This window comes from Hydractinia symbiolongicarpus, chromosome 2 (assembly GCF_029227915.1).
Source record: "Hydractinia symbiolongicarpus strain clone_291-10 chromosome 2, HSymV2.1, whole genome shotgun sequence".
Classification (NCBI taxonomy): Eukaryota; Metazoa; Cnidaria; class Hydrozoa; order Anthoathecata; family Hydractiniidae; genus Hydractinia; species Hydractinia symbiolongicarpus.
Window position 1 is genome coordinate 33045369 of NC_079876.1, and position 25761 is coordinate 33071129.

The following is a 25761-nucleotide window of genomic DNA, read 5'->3' on the forward strand; positions in this document are numbered from 1 at the left end:
TTTCCCGAACGATTTTTTAAATTATTTTTTCACCACTAAAACGCATGAGACTTGTAGTTTTCTGAAATGTTTTCATTTTTGATGAGACGCTTAATGAAAGTGGTTTAATCGCCAGCAAACGAAAACCCGCGATTTCCCGTAAATCCCGGGCTTGGCCCGTATAGTCGAATGTATACAAAGAAAGTACCCTGTGAGTAAACTCATTTCCAAAACGATTTTTTAAATTATCTTTTCACCACTAAAACGCATGAGACTTGTAGTTTTCAAAAATGTTTTCATTTTTGATGAGACGCTTAATGAAAGAAGTTTAATCGCTGGAAAACGAAAACCCGCGATTTCTCGTAAATCCCGGGCTTGGCCCGTATAGTCGAATGTATACAAAGAAAGTACCATGTGAGTAAACTCGTTTCCAGGACAATTTTTTAAATTATTTTTTCACCACTAAAATGCATAAGACTTGTAGTTTTTAAAAATGTTTTCATTTTTGATGACGAAAACCCGCCATTTCCCGTAAACCCCGGACTCGGCCCGTATAGTCAAAAGTATACAAAGAAATTACCCAGGGAGTAAACTCATTTTCCGAACGATTTTTTAAATTCTTTTCTCACAACTACAACGCATGAGACTTGTAGTTTTTAAAAATGTTTTCATTTTTGATGAGACGCTGAATAAAAGAAGTTTAATCGTCGGCAAACGAAAACCCGCCATTTCCCGTAAACTCCGGACTCGGCCGTATAGTCAAAAGTATACAAAGAAAGTACCCAGGGAGTAACCTCATTTTCCGAACGATTTTTTAAATTATTTTTTCACCACTACAACGCATGAGACTTGTTGTTTTCAAAAATGTTTTCATTTTTGATGAGACGGTTAATGAAAGATGTTTAATCGCCGGCAATCGAAAACCCGCGATTTCCCGTAAATCCCGGGCTTGGCCCGTATAGTCGAATGTATACAAATAAAGTACCCTGTGAGTAAACTCATTTCCCGAACGATTTTTTAAATTATTTTTTCACCACTAAAACGCATGAGACTTGTAGTTTTCAGAAATGTTTTCATTTTTGATGAGACGCTTAATGAAAGTGGTTTAATCGCCAGCAAACGAAAACCCGCGATTTCCCGTAAATCCCGGGCTTGGCCCGTATAGTCGAATGTATACAAAGAAAGTACCCTTTGAGTAAACTCATTTCCAAAGCGATTTTTTAAATTATCTTTTCACCACTAAAACGCATGAGACTTGTAGTTTTCAAAAATGTTTTCATTTTTGATGAGACGCTAAATAAAAGAAGTTTAATCGCCGGCAAACGAAAACCCGCCATTTCCCGTAAACCCCGGACTCGACCGGTATAGTCAAAAGTATACAAAGAAAGTACCCAGGGAGTAAACTCATTTCTCGAACGATTTTTTATATTTTTTTTTTTTTACCACTAAACGCATGAGACTTGTAGTTTTCAAAAATATTTTCATATTTGATTGGACGCTGAATAAAAGAAGTTTAATCGGCGGCAAACGACAATCCGCGATTTCCCGTAAATCCCGGACTAGGCCCGTATAATCAAAAGTATACAAAGAAAGTACCCTGGGAGTAAACTCATTTCCCGAACGATTTTTTAAATTATTTTTTCACCACTAAAACGCATGAGACTTGTAGTTTTCAAAAATATTTTCATTTTTCATGAGACGTTTAATGAAAGAGGTTTAATCGCCGGCAAACGAAATCCCGCGTTTTCCCGTAAATCCGGGGCTTGGCCCGTATAGTCGAATGTATACAAAGAAAGTACCCAGGGAGTAAACTCATTTCCCGAACGGTTTTTTAAATTTTTTTTTCACCACTAAAACGCATGAGACTTGTAGTTTTTAAAAATGTTTTCATTTTTGATGAGACGCTTAATGAAAGAAGTTTAATCGCCGGCAAACGAAAACCCGCCATTTCCCGTAAACCCCGGACTCGGCCCACATAGTCAAAAGTATACAAAGAAAGTACCCAGGGAGTAAACTCATTTCCCGAACGATTTTTTAAATTATTTTTTCACCACTAAAACGCATGAAACTTGTAGTTTTTAAAAATGTTTTCATTTTTGATGAGACGCTGAATAAAAGAAGTTTAATCGCCGGCAAACGAAAACCCGCAATTTTCCGTAAATGCCGGACTCGGCCCGTATAGTCAAAAGTATACAAAGAAAGTACCCGGGATGTAAACTCATTTCCCGAACAATTTTTTAAATTACTATTTCACCACTAAAACCCATGAGACTTATAGTTTTTAAAAATGTTTTCATTTTTGATGAGACGCTGAATAAAAGAAGTTTAATCGCCGGCAAACGAAAACCCGCCATTTCCCGTAAACCCCGGACTCGGCCCGTATAGTCAAAAGTATACAAAGAAATTACCCAGGGAGTAAACTCATTTTCCGAACGATTTTTTAAATTATTTTCTCACCACTACAACGCATGAAACTTGTAGTTTTTAAAAATGTTTTCATTTTTGATGAGACGCCGAATAAAAGAAGTTTAATCGCCGGCAAAAGAAAACCCGCGATTTCCCGTAAATCCCGGACTCGGCCCGTATAGTTAAAAGTATACAAGGAAAGTACCCAGTGAGTAAACTCATTTCGCGAACGAATTTTTAAATTATTTTTTCACCACTAAAACACATGAGACTTGTAGTTTTCAAAAATGTTTTCATTTTTGATGAGACGGTTAATGAAAGAAGTTTAATCGCCGGCAATCGAAAACCCGCGATTTCCCGTAAATCCCAGGCTTGGCCCGTATAGTCGAATGTATACAAAGAAAGTACCCTGTGAGTAAACTCATTTCCCGAACGATTTTTTAAATTATTTTTTCACCACTAAAACGCATGAGACTTGTAGTTTTCTGAAATGTTTTCATTTTTGATGAGACGCTTAATGAAAGTGGTTTAATCGCCAGCAAACGAAAACCCGCGATTTCCCGTAAATCCCGGGCTTGGCCCGTATAGTCGAATGTATACAAAGAAAGTACCCTGTGAGTAAACTCATTTCCAAAACGATTTTTTAAATTATCTTTTCACCACTAAAACGCATGAGACTTGTAGTTTTCAAAAATGTTTTCATTTTTGATGAGACGCTTAATGAAAGAAGTTTAATCGCTGGAAAACGAAAACCCGCGATTTCTCGTAAATCCCGGGCTTGGCCCGTATAGTCGAATGTATACAAAGAAAGTACCATGTGAGTAAACTCGTTTCCAGGACAATTTTTTAAATTATTTTTTCACCACTAAAATGCATAAGACTTGTAGTTTTTAAAAATGTTTTCATTTTTGATGAAACGCTGAATAAAAGCAGTTTAATCGCCGGTAAACGAAAACCCGCCATTTCCCGTAAACCCCGGACTCGGCCCGTATAGTCAAAAGTATACAAAGAAATTACCCAGGGAGTAAACTCATTTTCCGAACGATTTTTTAAATTCTTTTCTCACAACTACAACGCATGAGACTTGTAGTTTTTAAAAATGTTTTCATTTTTGATGAGACGCTGAATAAAAGAAGTTTAATCGTCGGCAAACGAAAACCCGCCATTTCCCGTAAACTCCGGACTCGGCCGTATAGTCAAAAGTATACAAAGAAAGTACCCAGGGAGTAACCTCATTTTCCGAACGATTTTTTAAATTATTTTTTCACCACTACAACGCATGAGACTTGTTGTTTTCAAAAATGTTTTCATTTTTGATGAGACGGTTAATGAAAGATGTTTAATCGCCGGCAATCGAAAACCCGCGATTTCCCGTAAATCCCGGGCTTGGCCCGTATAGTCGAATGTATACAAATAAAGTACCCTGTGAGTAAACTCATTTCCCGAACGATTTTTTAAATTATTTTTTCACCACTAAAACGCATGAGACTTGTAGTTTTCAGAAATGTTTTCATTTTTGATGAGACGCTTAATGAAAGTGGTTTAATCGCCAGCAAACGAAAACCCGCGATTTCCCGTAAATCCCGGGCTTGGCCCGTATAGTCGAATGTATACAAAGAAAGTACCCTTTGAGTAAACTCATTTCCAAAGCGATTTTTTAAATTATCTTTTCACCACTAAAACGCATGAGACTTGTAGTTTTCAAAAATGTTTTCATTTTTGATGAGACGCTAAATAAAAGAAGTTTAATCGCCGGCAAACGAAAACCCGCCATTTCCCGTAAACCCCGGACTCGACCGGTATAGTCAAAAGTATACAAAGAAAGTACCCAGGGAGTAAACTCATTTCTCGAACGATTTTTTATATTTTTTTTTTTTTACCACTAAACGCATGAGACTTGTAGTTTTCAAAAATATTTTCATATTTGATTGGACGCTGAATAAAAGAAGTTTAATCGGCGGCAAACGACAATCCGCGATTTCCCGTAAATCCCGGACTAGGCCCGTATAATCAAAAGTATACAAAGAAAGTACCCTGGGAGTAAACTCATTTCCCGAACGATTTTTTAAATTATTTTTTCACCACTAAAACGCATGAGACTTGTAGTTTTCAAAAATATTTTCATTTTTCATGAGACGTTTAATGAAAGAGGTTTAATCGCCGGCAAACGAAATCCCGCGTTTTCCCGTAAATCCGGGGCTTGGCCCGTATAGTCGAATGTATACAAAGAAAGTACCCAGGGAGTAAACTCATTTCCCGAACGGTTTTTTAAATTTTTTTTTCACCACTAAAACGCATGAGACTTGTAGTTTTTAAAAATGTTTTCATTTTTGATGAGACGCTTAATGAAAGAGGTTTAATCGCCGGAAAACGAAAACCCGCGATTTCCCGTAAATCCCGGGCTTGGCCCGTATAGTCGAATGTATACAAAGAAAGTACCATGTGAGTAAACTCGTTTCCAGAACGATTTTTTAAATTATTTTTTCACCACTTAAATGCATAAGACTTGTAGTTTTCAAAAATGTTTTCATTTTTGATGAGACGCTGAATAAAAGCAGTTTAATCGCCGGTAAACGAAAACCCGCCATTTCCCGTAAACCCCGGACCCGGCCCGTATAGTCAAAAGTATACAAAGAAATTACCCAGGGAGTAAACTCATTTTCCGAACGATTTTTTAAATTATTTTCTCACCACTACAACGCATGAGACTTGTAGTTTTTTAAAATGTTTTCATTTTTGATGAGACGCTGAATAAAAGAAGTTTAATCGCCGGCAAACGAAAACCCGCCATTTCTTGTAAACCCCGGACTCGGCCCGTATAGTCAAAAGTATACAAAGAAAGTACCCAGGGAGTAAACTCATTTTCCGAACGATTTTTTAAATTATTTTTTCACCACTACAACGCGTAAGACTTGTAGTTTTCAAAACTGTTTTCATTTTTGATGAGACGCTTAATGAAAGAGGTTTAATCGCCGGCAAACGAAATCCCGCGATTTCCCGTAAATACCGGGCTTGGCCCGTATAGTCGAATGTATACAAAGAAAGTACCCAGGGAGTAAACTCATTTCCCGAACGAATTTTTAATTTTTTTTTTCACCACTAAAACGCATGAGACTTGTAGTTTTTAAAAATGTTTTCATTTTTGATGAGACGCTGAATAAAAGAAGTTTAATCGCCGGCAAAAGAAAACCCGCGATTTCCCGTAAATCCCGGACTCGGCCCGTATAGTTAAAAGTATACAAGGAAAGTACCCAGTGAGTAAACTCATTTCGCGAACGAATTTTTAAATTATTTTTTCACCACTAAAACACATGAGACTTGTAGTTTTCAAAAATGTTTTCATTTTTGATGAGACGGTTAATGAAAGAAGTTTAATCGCCGGCAATCGAAAACCCGCGATTTCCCGTAAATCCCAGGCTTGGCCCGTATAGTCGAATGTATACAAAGAAAGTACCCTGTGAGTAAACTCATTTCCCGAACGATTTTTTAAACTATTTTTTCACCACTAAAACGCATGAGACTTGTAGTTTTCAGAAATGTTTTCATTTTTGATGAGACGCTTAATGAAAGTGGTTTAATCGCCAGCAAACGAAAACCCGCGATTTCCCGTAAATCCCGGGCTTGGCCCGTATAGTCGAATGTATACAAAGAAAGTACCCTGTGAGTAAACTCATTTCCAAAGCGATTTTTTAAATAACCTTTTCACCACTAAAACGCATGAGACTTGTAGTTTTCAAAAATGTTTTCATTTTTGATGAGACGTTAAATAAAAGAAGTTTAATCGCCGGCAAACGAAAACCCGCCATTTCCCGTAAACCCCGGACTCGACCGGTATAGTCAAAAGTATACAAAGAAAGTACCCAGGGAGTAAACTCATTTCTCGAACGATTTTTTATATTTTTTTTTTTTTTACCACTAAACGCATGAGACTTGTAGTTTTCAAAAATATTTTCATATTTGATTGGACCCTGAATAAAAGAAGTTTAATCGCCGGCAAACGACAATCCGCGATTTCCCGTAAATCCCGGACTCGGCCCGTATAATCAAAAGTATACAAAGAAAGTACCCTGGCATTAAACTCATTTCCCGAACGATTTTTTAAATTATTTTTTCACCACTAAAACGCATGAGACTTGTAGTTTTCAAAAATATTTTCATTTTTCATGAGACGTTTAATGAAAGAGGTTTAATCGCCGGCAAACGAAATCCCGCGTTTTCCCGTAAATCCGGGGCTTGGCCCGTATAGTCGAATGTATACAAAGAAAGTACCCAGGGAGTAAACTCATTTCCCGAACGGTTTTTTAAATTTTTTTTTCACCACTAAAACGCATGAGACTTGTAGTTTTTAAAAATGTTTTCATTTTTGATGAGACGTTTAATGAAAGAGGTTTAATCGCCGGCAAACGAAATCCCGCGTTTTCCCGTAAATCCGGGGCTTGGCCCGTATAGTCGAATGTATACAAAGAAAGTACCCAGGGAGTGAACTCATTTCCCGAACGGTTTTTTAAATTTTTTTTTCACCACTAAAACGCATGAGACTTGTAGTTTTTAAAAATGTTTTCATTTTTGATGAGACGCTTAATGAAAGAGGTTTAATCGCCGGAAAACGAAAACCCGCGATTTCCCGTAAATCCCGGGCTTGGCCCGTATAGTCGAATGTATACAAAGAAAGTACCATGTGAGTAAACTCGTTTCCAGAACGATTTTTTAAATTATTTTTTCACCACTTAAATGCATAAGACTTGTAGTTTTCAAAAATGTTTTCATTTTTGATGAGACGCTGAATAAAAGCAGTTTAATCGCCGGTAAACGAAAACCCGCCATTTCCCGTAAACCCCGGACCCGGCCCGTATAGTCAAAAGTATACAAAGAAATTACCCAGGGAGTAAACTCATTTTCCGAACGATTTTTTAAATTATTTTCTCACCACTACAACGCATGAGACTTGTAGTTTTTTAAAATGTTTTCATTTTTGATGAGACGCTGAATAAAAGAAGTTTAATCGCCGGCAAACAAAAACCCGCCATTTCTTGTAAACCCCGGACTCGGCCCGTATAGTCAAAAGTATACAAAGAAAGTACCCAGGGAGTAAACTCATTTTCCGAACGATTTTTTAAATTATTTTTTCACCACTACAACGCGTAAGACTTGTAGTTTTCAAAACTGTTTTCATTTTTGATGAGACGCTTAATGAAAGAGGTTTAATCGCCGGCAAACGAAATCCCGCGATTTCCCGTAAATACCGGGCTTGGCCCGTATAGTCGAATGTATACAAAGAAAGTACCCAGGGAGTAAACTCATTTCCCGAACGGTTTTTTAAATTTTTTTTTCACCACTAAAACGCATGAGACTTGTAGTTTTTAAAAATGTTTTCATTTTTGATGAGACGTTTAATGAAAGAGGTTTAATCGCCGGCAAACGAAATCCCGCGTTTTCCCGTAAATCCGGGGCTTGGCCCGTATAGTCGAATGTATACAAAGAAAGTACCCAGTGAGTAAACTCATTTCCCGAACGGTTTTTTAAATTTTTTTTTCACCACTAAAACGCATGAGACTTGTAGTTTTTAAAAATGTTTTCATTTTTGATGAGACGCTTAATGAAAGAGGTTTAATCGCCGGAAAACGAAAACCCGCGATTTCCCGTAAATCCCGGGCTTGGCCCGTATAGTCGAATGTATACAAAGAAAGTACCATGTGAGTAAACTCGTTTCCAGAACGATTTTTTAAATTATTTTTTCACCACTTAAATGCATAAGACTTGTAGTTTTCAAAAATGTTTTCATTTTTGATGAGACGCTGAATAAAAGCAGTTTAATCGCCGGTAAACGAAAACCCGCCATTTCCCGTAAACCCCGGACCCGGCCCGTATAGTCAAAAGTATACAAAGAAATTACCCAGGGAGTAAACTCATTTTCCGAACGATTTTTTAAATTATTTTCTCACCACTACAACGCATGAGACTTGTAGTTTTTTAAAATGTTTTCATTTTTGATGAGACGCTGAATAAAAGAAGTTTAATCGCCGGCAAACGAAAACCCGCCATTTCTTGTAAACCCCGGACTCGGCCCGTATAGTCAAAAGTATACAAAGAAAGTACCCAGGGAGTAAACTCATTTTCCGAACGATTTTTTAAATTATTTTTTCACCACTACAACGCGTAAGACTTGTAGTTTTCAAAACTGTTTTCATTTTTGATGAGACGCTTAATGAAAGAGGTTTAATCGCCGGCAAACGAAATCCCGCGATTTCCCGTAAATACCGGGCTTGGCCCGTATAGTCGAATGTATACAAAGAAAGTACCCAGGGAGTAAACTCATTTCCCGAACGAATTTTTAATTTTTTTTTTCACCACTAAAACGCATGAGACTTGTAGTTTTTAAAAATGTTTTCATTTTTGATGAGACGCTGAATAAAAGAAGTTTAATCGCCGGCAAAAGAAAACCCGCGATTTCCCGTAAATCCCGGACTCGGCCCGTATAGTTAAAAGTATACAAAGAAAGTACCCAGGGAGTAAACTCATTTCCCGAGCGATTTTTTAAATTATTTTTTCACCACTAAAACGCATGAAACTTGTAGTTTTTAAAAATGTTTTCATTTTTGATGAGACGCTGAATAAAAGAAGTTTAATCGCCGGCAAACGAAAACCCGCAATTTTCCGTAAATGCCGGACTCGGCCCGTATAGTCAAAAGTATACAAAGAAAGTACCCGGGATGTAAACTCATTTCCCGAACAATTTTTTAAATTACTATTTCACCACTAAAACCCATGAGACTTATAGTTTTTAAAAATGTTTTCATTTTTGATGAGACGCTGAATAAAAGAAGTTTAATCGCCGGCAAACGAAAACCCGCCATTTCCCGTAAACCCCGGACTCGGCCCGTATAGTCAAAAGTATACAAAGAAATTACCCAGGGAGTAAACTCATTTTCCGAACGATTTTTTAAATTATTTTCTCACCACTACAACGCATGAAACTTGTAGTTTTTAAAAATGTTTTCATTTTTGATGAGACGCCGAATAAAAGAAGTTTAATCGCCGGCAAAAGAAAACCCGCGATTTCCCGTAAATCCCGGACTCGGCCCGTATAGTTAAAAGTATACAAGGAAAGTACCCAGTGAGTAAACTCATTTCGCGAACGAATTTTTAAATTATTTTTTCACCACTAAAACACATGAGACTTGTAGTTTTCAAAAATGTTTTCATTTTTGATGAGACGGTTAATGAAAGAAGTTTAATCGCCGGCAATCGAAAACCCGCGATTTCCCGTAAATCCCAGGCTTGGCCCGTATAGTCGAATGTATACAAAGAAAGTACCCTGTGAGTAAACTCATTTCCCGAACGATTTTTTAAATTATTTTTTCACCACTAAAACGCATGAGACTTGTAGTTTTCTGAAATGTTTTCATTTTTGATGAGACGCTTAATGAAAGTGGTTTAATCGCCAGCAAACGAAAACCCGCGATTTCCCGTAAATCCCGGGCTTGGCCCGTATAGTCGAATGTATACAAAGAAAGTACCCTGTGAGTAAACTCATTTCCAAAACGATTTTTTAAATTATCTTTTCACCACTAAAACGCATGAGACTTGTAGTTTTCAAAAATGTTTTCATTTTTGATGAGACGCTTAATGAAAGAAGTTTAATCGCTGGAAAACGAAAACCCGCGATTTCTCGTAAATCCCGGGCTTGGCCCGTATAGTCGAATGTATACAAAGAAAGTACCATGTGAGTAAACTCGTTTCCAGGACAATTTTTTAAATTATTTTTTCACCACTAAAATGCATAAGACTTGTAGTTTTTAAAAATGTTTTCATTTTTGATGAAACGCTGAATAAAAGCAGTTTAATCGCCGGTAAACGAAAACCCGCCATTTCCCGTAAACCCCGGACTCGGCCCGTATAGTCAAAAGTATACAAAGAAATTACCCAGGGAGTAAACTCATTTTCCGAACGATTTTTTAAATTCTTTTCTCACAACTACAACGCATGAGACTTGTAGTTTTTAAAAATGTTTTCATTTTTGATGAGACGCTGAATAAAAGAAGTTTAATCGTCGGCAAACGAAAACCCGCCATTTCCCGTAAACTCCGGACTCGGCCGTATAGTCAAAAGTATACAAAGAAAGTACCCAGGGAGTAACCTCATTTTCCGAACGATTTTTTAAATTATTTTTTCACCACTACAACGCATGAGACTTGTTGTTTTCAAAAATGTTTTCATTTTTGATGAGACGGTTAATGAAAGATGTTTAATCGCCGGCAATCGAAAACCCGCGATTTCCCGTAAATCCCGGGCTTGGCCCGTATAGTCGAATGTATACAAATAAAGTACCCTGTGAGTAAACTCATTTCCCGAACGATTTTTTAAATTATTTTTTCACCACTAAAACGCATGAGACTTGTAGTTTTCAGAAATGTTTTCATTTTTGATGAGACGCTTAATGAAAGTGGTTTAATCGCCAGCAAACGAAAACCCGCGATTTCCCGTAAATCCCGGGCTTGGCCCGTATAGTCGAATGTATACAAAGAAAGTACCCTTTGAGTAAACTCATTTCCAAAGCGATTTTTTAAATTATCTTTTCACCACTAAAACGCATGAGACTTGTAGTTTTCAAAAATGTTTTCATTTTTGATGAGACGCTAAATAAAAGAAGTTTAATCGCCGGCAAACGAAAACCCGCCATTTCCCGTAAACCCCGGACTCGACCGGTATAGTCAAAAGTATACAAAGAAAGTACCCAGAGAGTAAACTCATTTCTCGAACGATTTTTTATATTTTTTTTTTTTTACCACTAAACGCATGAGACTTGTAGTTTTCAAAAATATTTTCATATTTGATTGGACGCTGAATAAAAGAAGTTTAATCGGCGGCAAACGACAATCCGCGATTTCCCGTAAATCCCGGACTAGGCCCGTATAATCAAAAGTATACAAAGAAAGTACCCTGGGAGTAAACTCATTTCCCGAACGATTTTTTAAATTATTTTTTCACCACTAAAACGCATGAGACTTGTAGTTTTCAAAAATATTTTCATTTTTCATGAGACGTTTAATGAAAGAGGTTTAATCGCCGGCAAACGAAATCCCGCGTTTTCCCGTAAATCCGGGGCTTGGCCCGTATAGTCGAATGTATACAAAGAAAGTACCCAGGGAGTAAACTCATTTCCCGAACGGTTTTTTAAATTTTTTTTTCACCACTAAAACGCATGAGACTTGTAGTTTTTAAAAATGTTTTCATTTTTGATGAGACGCTTAATGAAAGAGGTTTAATCGCCGGAAAACGAAAACCCGCGATTTCCCGTAAATCCCGGGCTTGGCCCGTATAGTCGAATGTATACAAAGAAAGTACCATGTGAGTAAACTCGTTTCCAGAACGATTTTTTAAATTATTTTTTCACCACTTAAATGCATAAGACTTGTAGTTTTCAAAAATGTTTTCATTTTTGATGAGACGCTGAATAAAAGCAGTTTAATCGCCGGTAAACGAAAACCCGCCATTTCCCGTAAACCCCGGACCCGGCCCGTATAGTCAAAAGTATACAAAGAAATTACCCAGGGAGTAAACTCATTTTCCGAACGATTTTTTAAATTATTTTCTCACCACTACAACGCATGAGACTTGTAGTTTTTTAAAATGTTTTCATTTTTGATGAGACGCTGAATAAAAGAAGTTTAATCGCCGGCAAACGAAAACCCGCCATTTCTTGTAAACCCCGGACTCGGCCCGTATAGTCAAAAGTATACAAAGAAAGTACCCAGGGAGTAAACTCATTTTCCGAACGATTTTTTAAATTATTTTTTCACCACTACAACGCGTAAGACTTGTAGTTTTCAAAACTGTTTTCATTTTTGATGAGACGCTTAATGAAAGAGGTTTAATCGCCGGCAAACGAAATCCCGCGATTTCCCGTAAATACCGGGCTTGGCCCGTATAGTCGAATGTATACAAAGAAAGTACCCAGGGAGTAAACTCATTTCCCGAACGAATTTTTAATTTTTTTTTTCACCACTAAAACGCATGAGACTTGTAGTTTTTAAAAATGTTTTCATTTTTGATGAGACGCTGAATAAAAGAAGTTTAATCGCCGGCAAAAGAAAACCCGCGATTTCCCGTAAATCCCGGACTCGGCCCGTATAGTTAAAAGTATACAAGGAAAGTACCCAGTGAGTAAACTCATTTCGCGAACGAATTTTTAAATTATTTTTTCACCACTAAAACACATGAGACTTGTAGTTTTCAAAAATGTTTTCATTTTTGATGAGACGGTTAATGAAAGAAGTTTAATCGCCGGCAATCGAAAACCCGCGATTTCCCGTAAATCCCAGGCTTGGCCCGTATAGTCGAATGTATACAAAGAAAGTACCCTGTGAGTAAACTCATTTCCCGAACGATTTTTTAAACTATTTTTTCACCACTAAAACGCATGAGACTTGTAGTTTTCAGAAATGTTTTCATTTTTGATGAGACGCTTAATGAAAGTGGTTTAATCGCCAGCAAACGAAAACCCGCGATTTCCCGTAAATCCCGGGCTTGGCCCGTATAGTCGAATGTATACAAAGAAAGTACCCTGTGAGTAAACTCATTTCCAAAGCGATTTTTTAAATTATCTTTTCACCACTAAAACGCATGAGACTTGTAGTTTTCAAAAATGTTTTCATTTTTGATGAGACGCTAAATAAAAGAAGTTTAATCGCCGGCAAACGAAAACCCGCCATTTCCCGTAAACCCCGGACTCGACCGGTATAGTCAAAAGTATACAAAGAAAGTACCCAGGGAGTAAACTCATTTCTCGAACGATTTTTTATATTTTTTTTTTTTTACCACTAAACGCATGAGACTTGTAGTTTTCAAAAATATTTTCATATTTGATTGGACGCTGAATAAAAGAAGTTTAATCGCCGGCAAACGACAATCCGCGATTTCCCGTAAATCCCGGACTCGGCCCGTATAATCAAAAGTATACAAAGAAAGTACCCTGGCATTAAACTCATTTCCCGAAGGATTTTTTAAATTATTTTTTCACCACTAAAACGCATGAGACTTGTAGTTTTCAAAAATATTTTCATTTTTCATGAGACGTTTAATGAAAGAGGTTTAATCGCCGGCAAACGAAATCCCGCGTTTTCCCGTAAATCCGGGGCTTGGCCCGTATAGTCGAATGTATACAAAGAAAGTACCCAGGGAGTAAACTCATTTCCCGAACGGTTTTTTAAATTTTTTTTTCACCACTAAAACGCATGAGACTTGTAGTTTTTAAAAATGTTTTCATTTTTGATGAGACGTTTAATGAAAGAGGTTTAATCGCCGGCAAACGAAATCCCGCGTTTTCCCGTAAATCCGGGGCTTGGCCCGTATAGTCGAATGTATACAAAGAAAGTACCCAGGGAGTGAACTCATTTCCCGAACGGTTTTTTAAATTTTTTTTTCACCACTAAAACGCATGAGACTTGTAGTTTTTAAAAATGTTTTCATTTTTGATGAGACGCTTAATGAAAGAGGTTTAATCGCCGGAAAACGAAAACCCGCGATTTCCCGTAAATCCCGGGCTTGGCCCGTATAGTCGAATGTATACAAAGAAAGTACCATGTGAGTAAACTCGTTTCCAGAACGATTTTTTAAATTATTTTTTCACCACTTAAATGCATAAGACTTGTAGTTTTCAAAAATGTTTTCATTTTTGATGAGACGCTGAATAAAAGCAGTTTAATCGCCGGTAAACGAAAACCCGCCATTTCCCGTAAACCCCGGACACGGCCCGTATAGTCAAAAGTATACAAAGAAATTACCCAGGGAGTAAACTCATTTTCCGAACGATTTTTTAAATTATTTTCTCACCACTACAACGCATGAGACTTGTAGTTTTTTAAAATGTTTTCATTTTTGATGAGACGCTGAATAAAAGAAGTTTAATCGCCGGCAAACGAAAACCCGCAATTTCTTGTAAACCCCGGACTCGGCCCGTATAGTCAAAAGTATACAAAGAAAGTACCCAGGGAGTAAACTCATTTTCCGAACGATTTTTTAAATTATTTTTTCACCACTACAACGCGTAAGACTTGTAGTTTTCAGAACTGTTTTCATTTTTGATGAGACGCTTAATGAAAGAGGTTTAATCGCCGGCAAACGAAATCCCGCGATTTCCCGTAAATACCGGGCTTCGCCCGTATAGTCGAATGTATACAAAGAAAGTACCCAGGGAGTAAACTCATTTCCCGAACGGTTTTTTAAATTTTTTTTTCACCACTAAAACGCATGAGACTTGTAGTTTTTAAAAATGTTTTCATTTTTGATGAGACGTTTAATGAAAGAGGTTTAATCGCCGGCAAACGAAATCCCGCGTTTTCCCGTAAATCCGGGGCTTGGCCCGTATAGTCGAATGTATACAAAGAAAGTACCCAGTGAGTAAACTCATTTCCCGAACGGTTTTTTAAATTTTTTTTTCACCACTAAAACGCATGAGACTTGTAGTTTTTAAAAATGTTTTCATTTTTGATGAGACGCTTAATGAAAGAGGTTTAATCGCCGGAAAACGAAAACCCGCGATTTCCCGTAAATCCCGGGCTTGGCCCGTATAGTCGAATGTATACAAAGAAAGTACCATGTGAGTAAACTCGTTTCCAGAACGATTTTTTAAATTATTTTTTCACCACTTAAATGCATAAGACTTGTAGTTTTCAAAAATGTTTTCATTTTTGATGAGACGCTGAATAAAAGCAGTTTAATCGCCGGTAAACGAAAACCCGCCATTTCCCGTAAACCCCGGACCCGGCCCGTATAGTCAAAAGTATACAAAGAAATTACCCAGGGAGTAAACTCATTTTCCGAACGATTTTTTAAATTATTTTCTCACCACTACAACGCATGAGACTTGTAGTTTTTTAAAATGTTTTCATTTTTGATGAGACGCTGAATAAAAGAAGTTTAATCGCCGGCAAACGAAAACCCGCCATTTCTTGTAAACCCCGGACTCGGCCCGTATAGTCAAAAGTATACAAAGAAAGTACCCAGGGAGTAAACTCATTTTCCGAACGATTTTTTAAATTATTTTTTCACCACTACAACGCGTAAGACTTGTAGTTTTCAAAACTGTTTTCATTTTTGATGAGACGCTTAATGTAAGAGGTTTAATCGCCGGCAAACGAAATCCCGCGATTTCCCGTAAATACCGGGCTTGGCCCGTATAGTCGAATGTATACAAAGAAAGTACCCAGGGAGTAAACTCATTTCCCGAACGAATTTTTAATTATTTTTTTCACCACTAAAACGCATGAGACTTGTAGTTTTTAAAAATGTTTTCATTTTTGATGAGACGCTGAATAAAAGAAGTTTAATCGCCGGCAAAAGAAAACCCGCGATTTCCCGTAAATCCCGGACTCGGCCCGTATAGTTAAAAGTATACAAGGAAAGTACCCAGTGAGTAAACTCATTTCGCGAACGAATTTTTAAATTATTTTTTCACCACTTAAATGCATAAGACTTGTAGTTTTCAAAAATGTTTTCATTTTTGATGAGACGCTGAATAAAAGCAGTTTAATCGCCGGTAAACGAAAACCCGCCATTTCCCGTAAACCCCGGACCCGGCCCGTATAGTCAAAAGTATACAAAGAAATTACCCAGGGAGTAAACTCATTTTCCGAACGATTTTTTAAATTATTTTCTCACCACTACAACGCATGAGACTTGTAGTTTTTTAAAATGTTTTCATTTTTGATGAGACGCTGAATAAAAGAAGTTTAATCGCCGGCAAACAAAAACCCGCCATTTCTTGTAAACCCCGGACTCGGCCCGTATAGTCAAAAGTATACAAAGAAAGTACCCAGGGAGTAAACTCATTTTCCGAACGATTTTTTAAATTATTTTTTCACCACTACAACGCGTAAGACTTGTAGTTTTCAAAACTGTTTTCATTTTTGATGAGACGCTTAATGAAAGAGGTTTAATCGCCGGCAAACGAAATCCCGCGATTTCCCGTAAATACCGGGCTTGGCCCGTATAGTCGAATGTATACAAAGAAAGTACCCAGGGAGTAAACTCATTTCCCGAACGGTTTTTTAAATTTTTTTTTCACCACTAAAACGCATGAGACTTGTAGTTTTTAAAAATGTTTTCATTTTTGATGAGACGTTTAATGAAAGAGGTTTAATCGCCGGCAAACGAAATCCCGCGTTTTCCCGTAAATCCGGGGCTTGGCCCGTATAGTCGAATGTATACAAAGAAAGTACCCAGTGAGTAAACTCATTTCCCGAACGGTTTTTTAAATTTTTTTTTCACCACTAAAACGCATGAGACTTGTAGTTTTTAAAAATGTTTTCATTTTTGATGAGACGCTTAATGAAAGAGGTTTAATCGCCGGAAAACGAAAACCCGCGATTTCCCGTAAATCCCGGGCTTGGCCCGTATAGTCGAATGTATACAAAGAAAGTACCATGTGAGTAAACTCGTTTCCAGAACGATTTTTTAAATTATTTTTTCACCACTTAAATGCATAAGACTTGTAGTTTTCAAAAATGTTTTCATTTTTGATGAGACGCTGAATAAAAGCAGTTTAATCGCCGGTAAACGAAAACCCGCCATTTCCCGTAAACCCCGGACCCGGCCCGTATAGTCAAAAGTATACAAAGAAATTACCCAGGGAGTAAACTCATTTTCCGAACGATTTTTTAAATTATTTTCTCACCACTACAACGCATGAGACTTGTAGTTTTTTAAAATGTTTTCATTTTTGATGAGACGCTGAATAAAAGAAGTTTAATCGCCGGCAAACGAAAACCCGCCATTTCTTGTAAACCCCGGACTCGGCCCGTATAGTCAAAAGTATACAAAGAAAGTACCCAGGGAGTAAACTCATTTTCCGAACGATTTTTTAAATTATTTTTTCACCACTACAACGCGTAAGACTTGTAGTTTTCAAAACTGTTTTCATTTTTGATGAGACGCTTAATGAAAGAGGTTTAATCGCCGGCAAACGAAATCCCGCGATTTCCCGTAAATACCGGGCTTGGCCCGTATAGTCGAATGTATACAAAGAAAGTACCCAGGGAGTAAACTCATTTCCCGAACGAATTTTTAATTTTTTTTTTCACCACTAAAACGCATGAGACTTGTAGTTTTTAAAAATGTTTTCATTTTTGATGAGACGCTGAATAAAAGAAGTTTAATCGCCGGCAAAAGAAAACCCGCGATTTCCCGTAAATCCCGGACTCGGCCCGTATAGTTAAAAGTATACAAGGAAAGTACCCAGTGAGTAAACTCATTTCGCGAACGAATTTTTAAATTATTTTTTCACCACTAAAACACATGAGACTTGTAGTTTTCAAAAATGTTTTCATTTTTGATGAGACGGTTAATGAAAGAAGTTTAATCGCCGGCAAACGAAAACCCGCCATTTCCCGTAAACCCCGGACTCGGCCCACATAGTCAAAAGTATACAAAGAAAGTACCCAGGGAGTAAACTCATTTCCCGAACGATTTTTTAAATTATTTTTTCACCACTAAAACGCATGAAACTTGTAGTTTTTAAAAATGTTTTCATTTTTGATGAGACGCTGAATAAAAGAAGTTTAATCGCCGGCAAACGAAAACCCGCAATTTTCCGTAAATGCCGGACTCGGCCCGTATAGTCAAAAGTATACAAAGAAAGTACCCGGGATGTAAACTCATTTCCCGAACAATTTTTTAAATTACTATTTCACCACTAAAACCCATGAGACTTATAGTTTTTAAAAATGTTTTCATTTTTGATGAGACGCTGAATAAAAGAAGTTTAATCGCCGGCAAACGAAAACCCGCCATTTCCCGTAAACCCCGGACTCGGCCCGTATAGTCAAAAGTATACAAAGAAATTACCCAGGGAGTAAACTCATTTTCCGAACGATTTTTTAAATTATTTTCTCACCACTACAACGCATGAAACTTGTAGTTTTTAAAAATGTTTTCATTTTTGATGAGACGCCGAATAAAAGAAGTTTAATCGCCGGCAAAAGAAAACCCGCGATTTCCCGTAAATCCCGGACTCGGCCCGTATAGTTAAAAGTATACAAGGAAAGTACCCAGTGAGTAAACTCATTTCGCGAACGAATTTTTAAATTATTTTTTCACCACTAAAACACATGAGACTTGTAGTTTTCAAAAATGTTTTCATTTTTGATGAGACGGTTAATGAAAGAAGTTTAATCGCCGGCAATCGAAAACCCGCGATTTCCCGTAAATCCCAGGCTTGGCCCGTATAGTCGAATGTATACAAAGAAAGTACCCTGTGAGTAAACTCATTTCCCGAACGATTTTTTAAATTATTTTTTCACCACTAAAACGCATGAGACTTGTAGTTTTCTGAAATGTTTTCATTTTTGATGAGACGCTTAATGAAAGTGGTTTAATCGCCAGCAAACGAAAACCCGCGATTTCCCGTAAATCCCGGGCTTGGCCCGTATAGTCGAATGTATACAAAGAAAGTACCCTGTGAGTAAACTCATTTCCAAAACGATTTTTTAAATTATCTTTTCACCACTAAAACGCATGAGACTTGTAGTTTTCAAAAATGTTTTCATTTTTGATGAGACGCTTAATGAAAGAAGTTTAATCGCTGGAAAACGAAAACCCGCGATTTCTCGTAAATCCCGGGCTTGGCCCGTATAGTCGAATGTATACAAAGAAAGTACCATGTGAGTAAACTCGTTTCCAGGACAATTTTTTAAATTATTTTTTCACCACTAAAATGCATAAGACTTGTAGTTTTTAAAAATGTTTTCATTTTTGATGAAACGCTGAATAAAAGCAGTTTAATCGCCGGTAAACGAAAACCCGCCATTTCCCGTAAACCCCGGACTCGGCCCGTATAGTCAAAAGTATACAAAGAAATTACCCAGGGAGTAAACTCATTTTCCGAACGATTTTTTAAATTCTTTTCTCACAACTACAACGCATGAGACTTGTAGTTTTTAAAAATGTTTTCATTTTTGATGAGACGCTGAATAAAAGAAGTTTAATCGTCGGCAAACGAAAACCCGCCATTTCCCGTAAACTCCGGACTCGGCCGTATAGTCAAAAGTATACAAAGAATGTACCCTGTGAGTAAACTCATTTCCCGAACGATTTTTTAAATTATTTTTTCACCACTAAAACGCATGAGACTTGTAGTTTTCAGAAATGTTTTCATTTTTGATGAGACGCTTAATGAAAGTGGTTTAATCGCCAGCAAACGAAAACCCGCGATTTCCCGTAAATCCCGGGCTTGGCCCGTATAGTCGAATGTATACAAAGAAAGTACCCTTTGAGTAAACTCATTTCCAAAGCGATTTTTTAAATTATCTTTTCACCACTAAAACGCATGAGACTTGTAGTTTTCAAAAATGTTTTCATTTTTGATGAGACGCTAAATAAAAGAAGTTTAATCGCCGGCAAACGAAAACCCGCCATTTCCCGTAAACCCCGGACTCGACCGGTATAGTCAAAAGTATACAAAGAAAGTACCCAGGGAGTAAACTCATTTCTCGAACGATTTTTTATATTTTTTTTTTTTTACCACTAAACGCATGAGACTTGTAGTTTTCAAAAATATTTTCATATTTGATTGGACGCTGAATAAAAGAAGTTTAATCGGCGGCAAACGACAATCCGCGATTTCCCGTAAATCCCGGACTAGGCCCGTATAATCAAAAGTATACAAAGAAAGTACCCTGGGAGTAAACTCATTTCCCGAACGATTTTTTAAATTATTTTTTCACCACTAAAACGCATGAGACTTGTAGTTTTCAAAAATATTTTCATTTTTCATGAGACGTTTAATGAAAGAGGTTTAATCGCCGGCAAACGAAATCCCGCGTTTTCCCGTAAATCCGGGGCTTGGCCCGTATAGTCGAATGTATACAAAGAAAGTACCCAGGGAGTAAACTCATTTCCCGAACGGTTTTTTAAATTTTTTTTTCACCACTAAAACGCATGAGACTTGTAGTTTTTAAAAATGTTTTCATTTTTGATGAGACGCTTAATGAAAGAGGTTTAATCGCCGGAAAACGAAAACCCGCGATTTCCCGTAAATCCCGGGCTTGGCCATTATAGTCGAATGTATACAAAGAAAGTACCATGTGAGTAAACTCGTTTCCAGAACGATTTTTTAAATTATTTTTTCACCACTTAAATGCATAAGACTTGTAGTTTTCAAAAATGTTTTCATTTTTGATGAGACGCTGAATAAAAGCAGTTTAATCGCCGGTAAACGAAAACCCGCCATTTCCCGTAAACCCCGGACCCGGCCCGTATAGTCAAAAGTATACAAAGAAATTACCCAGGGAGTAAACTCATTTTCCGAACGATTTTTTAAATTATTTTCTCACCACTACAACGCATGAGACTTGTAGTTTTTTAAAATGTTTTCATTTTTGATGAGACGCTGAATAAAAGAAGTTTAATCGCCGGCAAACGAAAACCCGCCATTTCTTGTAAACCCCGGACTCGGCCCGTATAGTCAAAAGTATACAAAGAAAGTACCCAGGGAGTAAACTCATTTTCCGAACGATTTTTTAAATTATTTTTTCACCACTACAACGCGTAAGACTTGTAGTTTTCAAAACTGTTTTCATTTTTGATGAGACGCTTAATGAAAGAGGTTTAATCGCCGGCAAACGAAATCCCGCGATTTCCCGTAAATACCGGGCTTGGCCCGTATAGTCGAATGTATACAAAGAAAGTACCCAGGGAGTAAACTCATTTCCCGAACGAATTTTTAATTTTTTTTTTCACCACTAAAACGCATGAGACTTGTAGTTTTTAAAAATGTTTTCATTTTTGATGAGACGCTGAATAAAAGAAGTTTAATCGCCGGCAAAAGAAAACCCGCGATTTCCCGTAAATCCCGGACTCGGCCCGTATAGTTAAAAGTATACAAGGAAAGTACCCAGTGAGTAAACTCATTTCGCGAACGAATTTTTAAATTATTTTTTCACCACTAAAACACATGAGACTTGTAGTTTTCAAAAATGTTTTCATTTTTGATGAGACGGTTAATGAAAGAAGTTTAATCGCCGGCAATCGAAAACCCGCGATTTCCCGTAAATCCCAGGCTTGGCCCGTATAGTCGAATGTATACAAAGAAAGTACCCTGTGAGTAAACTCATTTCCCGAACGATTTTTTAAACTATTTTTTCACCACTAAAACGCATGAGACTTGTAGTTTTCAGAAATGTTTTCATTTTTGATGAGACGCTTAATGAAAGTGGTTTAATCGCCAGCAAACGAAAACCCGCGATTTCCCGTAAATCCCGGGCTTGGCCCGTATAGTCGAATGTATACAAAGAAAGTACCCTGTGAGTAAACTCATTTCCAAAGCGATTTTTTAAATTATCTTTTCACCACTAAAACGCATGAGACTTGTAGTTTTCAAAAATGTTTTCATTTTTGATGAGACGCTAAATAAAAGAAGTTTAATCGCCGGCAAACGAAAACCCGCCATTTCCCGTAAACCCCGGACTCGACCGGTATAGTCAAAAGTATACAAAGAAAGTACCCAGGGAGTAAACTCATTTCTCGAACGATTTTTTATATTTTTTTTTTTTTACCACTAAACGCATGAGACTTGTAGTTTTCAAAAATATTTTCATATTTGATTGGACGCTGAATAAAAGAAGTTTAATCGCCGGCAAACGACAATCCGCGATTTCCCGTAAATCCCGGACTCGGCCCGTATAATCAAAAGTATACAAAGAAAGTACCCTGGCATTAAACTCATTTCCCGAAGGATTTTTTAAATTATTTTTTCACCACTAAAACGCATGAGACTTGTAGTTTTCAAAAATATTTTCATTTTTCATGAGACGTTTAATGAAAGAGGTTTAATCGCCGGCAAACGAAATCCCGCGTTTTCCCGTAAATCCGGGGCTTGGCCCGTATAGTCGAATGTATACAAAGAAAGTACCCAGGGAGTAAACTCATTTCCCGAACGGTTTTTTAAATTTTTTTTTCACCACTAAAACGCATGAGACTTGTAGTTTTTAAAAATGTTTTCATTTTTGATGAGACGTTTAATGAAAGAGGTTTAATCGCCGGCAAACGAAATCCCGCGTTTTCCCGTAAATCCGGGGCTTGGCCCGTATAGTCGAATGTATACAAAGAAAGTACCCAGGGAGTGAACTCATTTCCCGAACGGTTTTTTAAATTTTTTTTTCACCACTAAAACGCATGAGACTTGTAGTTTTTAAAAATGTTTTCATTTTTGATGAGACGCTTAATGAAAGAGGTTTAATCGCCGGAAAACGAAAACCCGCGATTTCCCGTAAATCCCGGGCTTGGCCCGTATAGTCGAATGTATACAAAGAAAGTACCATGTGAGTAAACTCGTTTCCAGAACGATTTTTTAAATTATTTTTTCACCACTTAAATGCATAAGACTTGTAGTTTTCAAAAATGTTTTCATTTTTGATGAGACGCTGAATAAAAGCAGTTTAATCGCCGGTAAACGAAAACCCGCCATTTCCCGTAAACCCCGGACCCGGCCCGTATAGTCAAAAGTATACAAAGAAATTACCCAGGGAGTAAACTCATTTTCCGAACGATTTTTTAAATTATTTTCTCACCACTACAACGCATGAGACTTGTAGTTTTTTAAAATGTTTTCATTTTTGATGAGACGCTGAATAAAAGAAGTTTAATCGCCGGCAAACGAAAACCCGCAATTTCTTGTAAACCCCGGACTCGGCCCGTATAGTCAAAAGTATACAAAGAAAGTACCCAGGGAGTAAACTCATTTTCCGAACGATTTTTTAAATTATTTTTTCACCACTACAACGCGTAAGACTTGTAGTTTTCAGAACTGTTTTCATTTTTGATGAGACGCTTAATGAAAGAGGTTTAATCGCCGGCAAACGAAATCCCGCGATTTCCCGTAAATACCGGGCTTGGCCCGTATAGTCGAATGTATACAAAGAAAGTACCCAGGGAGTAAACTCATTTCCCGAACGGTTTTTTAAATTTTTTTTTCACCACTAAAACGCATGAGACTTGTAGTTTTTAAAAATGTTTTCATTTTTGATGAGACGTTTAATGAAAGAGGTTTAATCGCCGGCAAACGAAATTCCGCGTTTTCCCGTAAATCCGGGGCTTGGCCCGTATAGTCGAATGTATACAAAGAAAGTACCCAGTGAGTAAACTCATTTCCCGAACGGTTTTTTAAATTTTTTTTTCACCACTAAAACGCATGAGACTTGTAGTTTTTAAAAATGTTTTCATTTTTGATGAGACGCTTAATGAAAGAGGTTTAATCGCCGGAAAACGAAAACCCGCGATTTCCCGTAAATCCCGGGCTTGGCCCGTATAGTCGAATGTATACAAAGAAAGTACCATGTGAGTAAACTCGTTTCCAGAACGATTTTTTAAATTATTTTTTCACCACTTAAATGCATAAGACTTGTAGTTTTCAAAAATGTTTTCATTTTTGATGAGACGCTGAATAAAAGCAGTTTAATCGCCGGTAAACGAAAACCCGCCATTTCCCGTAAACCCCGGACCCGGCCCGTATAGTCAAAAGTATACAAAGAAATTACCCAGGGAGTAAACTCATTTTCCGAACGATTTTTTAAATTATTTTCTCACCACTACAACGCATGAGACTTGTAGTTTTTTAAAATGTTTTCATTTTTGATGAGACGCTGAATAAAAGAAGTTTAATCGCCGGCAAACGAAAACCCGCCATTTCTTGTAAACCCCGGACTCGGCCCGTATAGTCAAAAGTATACAAAGAAAGTACCCAGGGAGTAAACTCATTTTCCGAACGATTTTTTAAATTATTTTTTCACCACTACAACGCGTAAGACTTGTAGTTTTCAAAACTGTTTTCATTTTTGATGAGACGCTTAATGTAAGAGGTTTAATCGCCGGCAAACGAAATCCCGCGATTTCCCGTAAATACTGGGCTTGGCCCGTATAGTCGAATGTATACAAAGAAAGTACCCAGGGAGTAAACTCATTTCCCGAACGAATTTTTAATTATTTTTTTCACCACTAAAACGCATGAGACTTGTAGTTTTTAAAAATGTTTTCATTTTTGATGAGACGCTGAATAAAAGAAGTTTAATCGCCGGCAAAAGAAAACCCGCGATTTCCCGTAAATCCCGGACTCGGCCCGTATAGTTAAAAGTATACAAGGAAAGTACCCAGTGAGTAAACTCATTTCGCGAACGAATTTTTAAATTATTTTTTCACCACTAAAACACATGAGACTTGTAGTTTTCAAAAATGTTTTCATTTTTGATGAGACGGTTAATGAAAGAAGTTTAATCGCCGGCAATCGAAAACCCGCGATTTCCCGTAAATCCCAGGCTTGGCCCGTATAGTCGAATGTATACAAAGAAAGTACCCTGTGAGTAAACTCATTTCCCGAACGATTTTTTAAATTATTTTTTCACCACTAAAACGCATGAGACTTGTAGTTTTCAGAAATGTTTTCATTTTTGATGAGACGCTTAATGAAAGTGGTTTAATCGCCAGCAAACGAAAACCCGCGATTTCCCGTAAATCCCGGGCTTGGCCCGTATAGTCGAATGTATACAAAGAAAGTACCCTGTGAGTAAACTCATTTCCAAAACGATTTTTTAAATTATCTTTTCACCACTAAAACGCATGAGACTTGTAGTTTTCAAAAATGTTTTCATTTTTGATGAGACGCTGAATAAAAGAAGTTTAATCGCCGGCAAACGAAAACCCGCCATTTCCCGTAAACCCCGGACTCGACCGGTATAGTCAAAAGTATACAAAGAAAGTACCCAGGGAGTAAACTCATTTCCCGAACGATTTTTTATATTATTTTTTTACCACTAAACGCATGAGACTTGTAGTTTTCAAAAATATTTTCATATTTGATGGGACGCTGAATAAAAGAAGTTTAATCGCCGGCAAACGAAAATCCGCGATTTCCTGTAAATCCCGGACTCGGCCCGTATAATCAAAAGTATACAAAGAAAGTACCCAGGGAGTAAACTCATTTCCCGAACGATTTTTTAAATTTTTTTTTCACCACTAAAACGCATCAGACTTGTAGTTTTCAAAAATGTTTTCATTTTTGATGAGACGCTTAATGAAAGAAGTTTAATCGCTGGAAAACGAAAACCCGCGATTTCTCGTAAATCCCGGGCTTGGCCCGTATAGTCGAATGTATACAAAGAAAGTACCATGTGAGTAAACTCGTTTCCAGAACGATTTTTTAAATTATTTTTTCACCACTAAAATGCATAAGACTTGTAGTTTTTAAAAATGTTTTCATTTTTGATGAAACGCTGAATAAAAGCAGTTTAATCGCCGGTAAACGAAAACCAGCCATTTCCCGTAAACCCCGGACTCGGCCCGTATAGTCAAAAGTATACAAAGAAATTACCCAGGGAGTAAACTCATTTT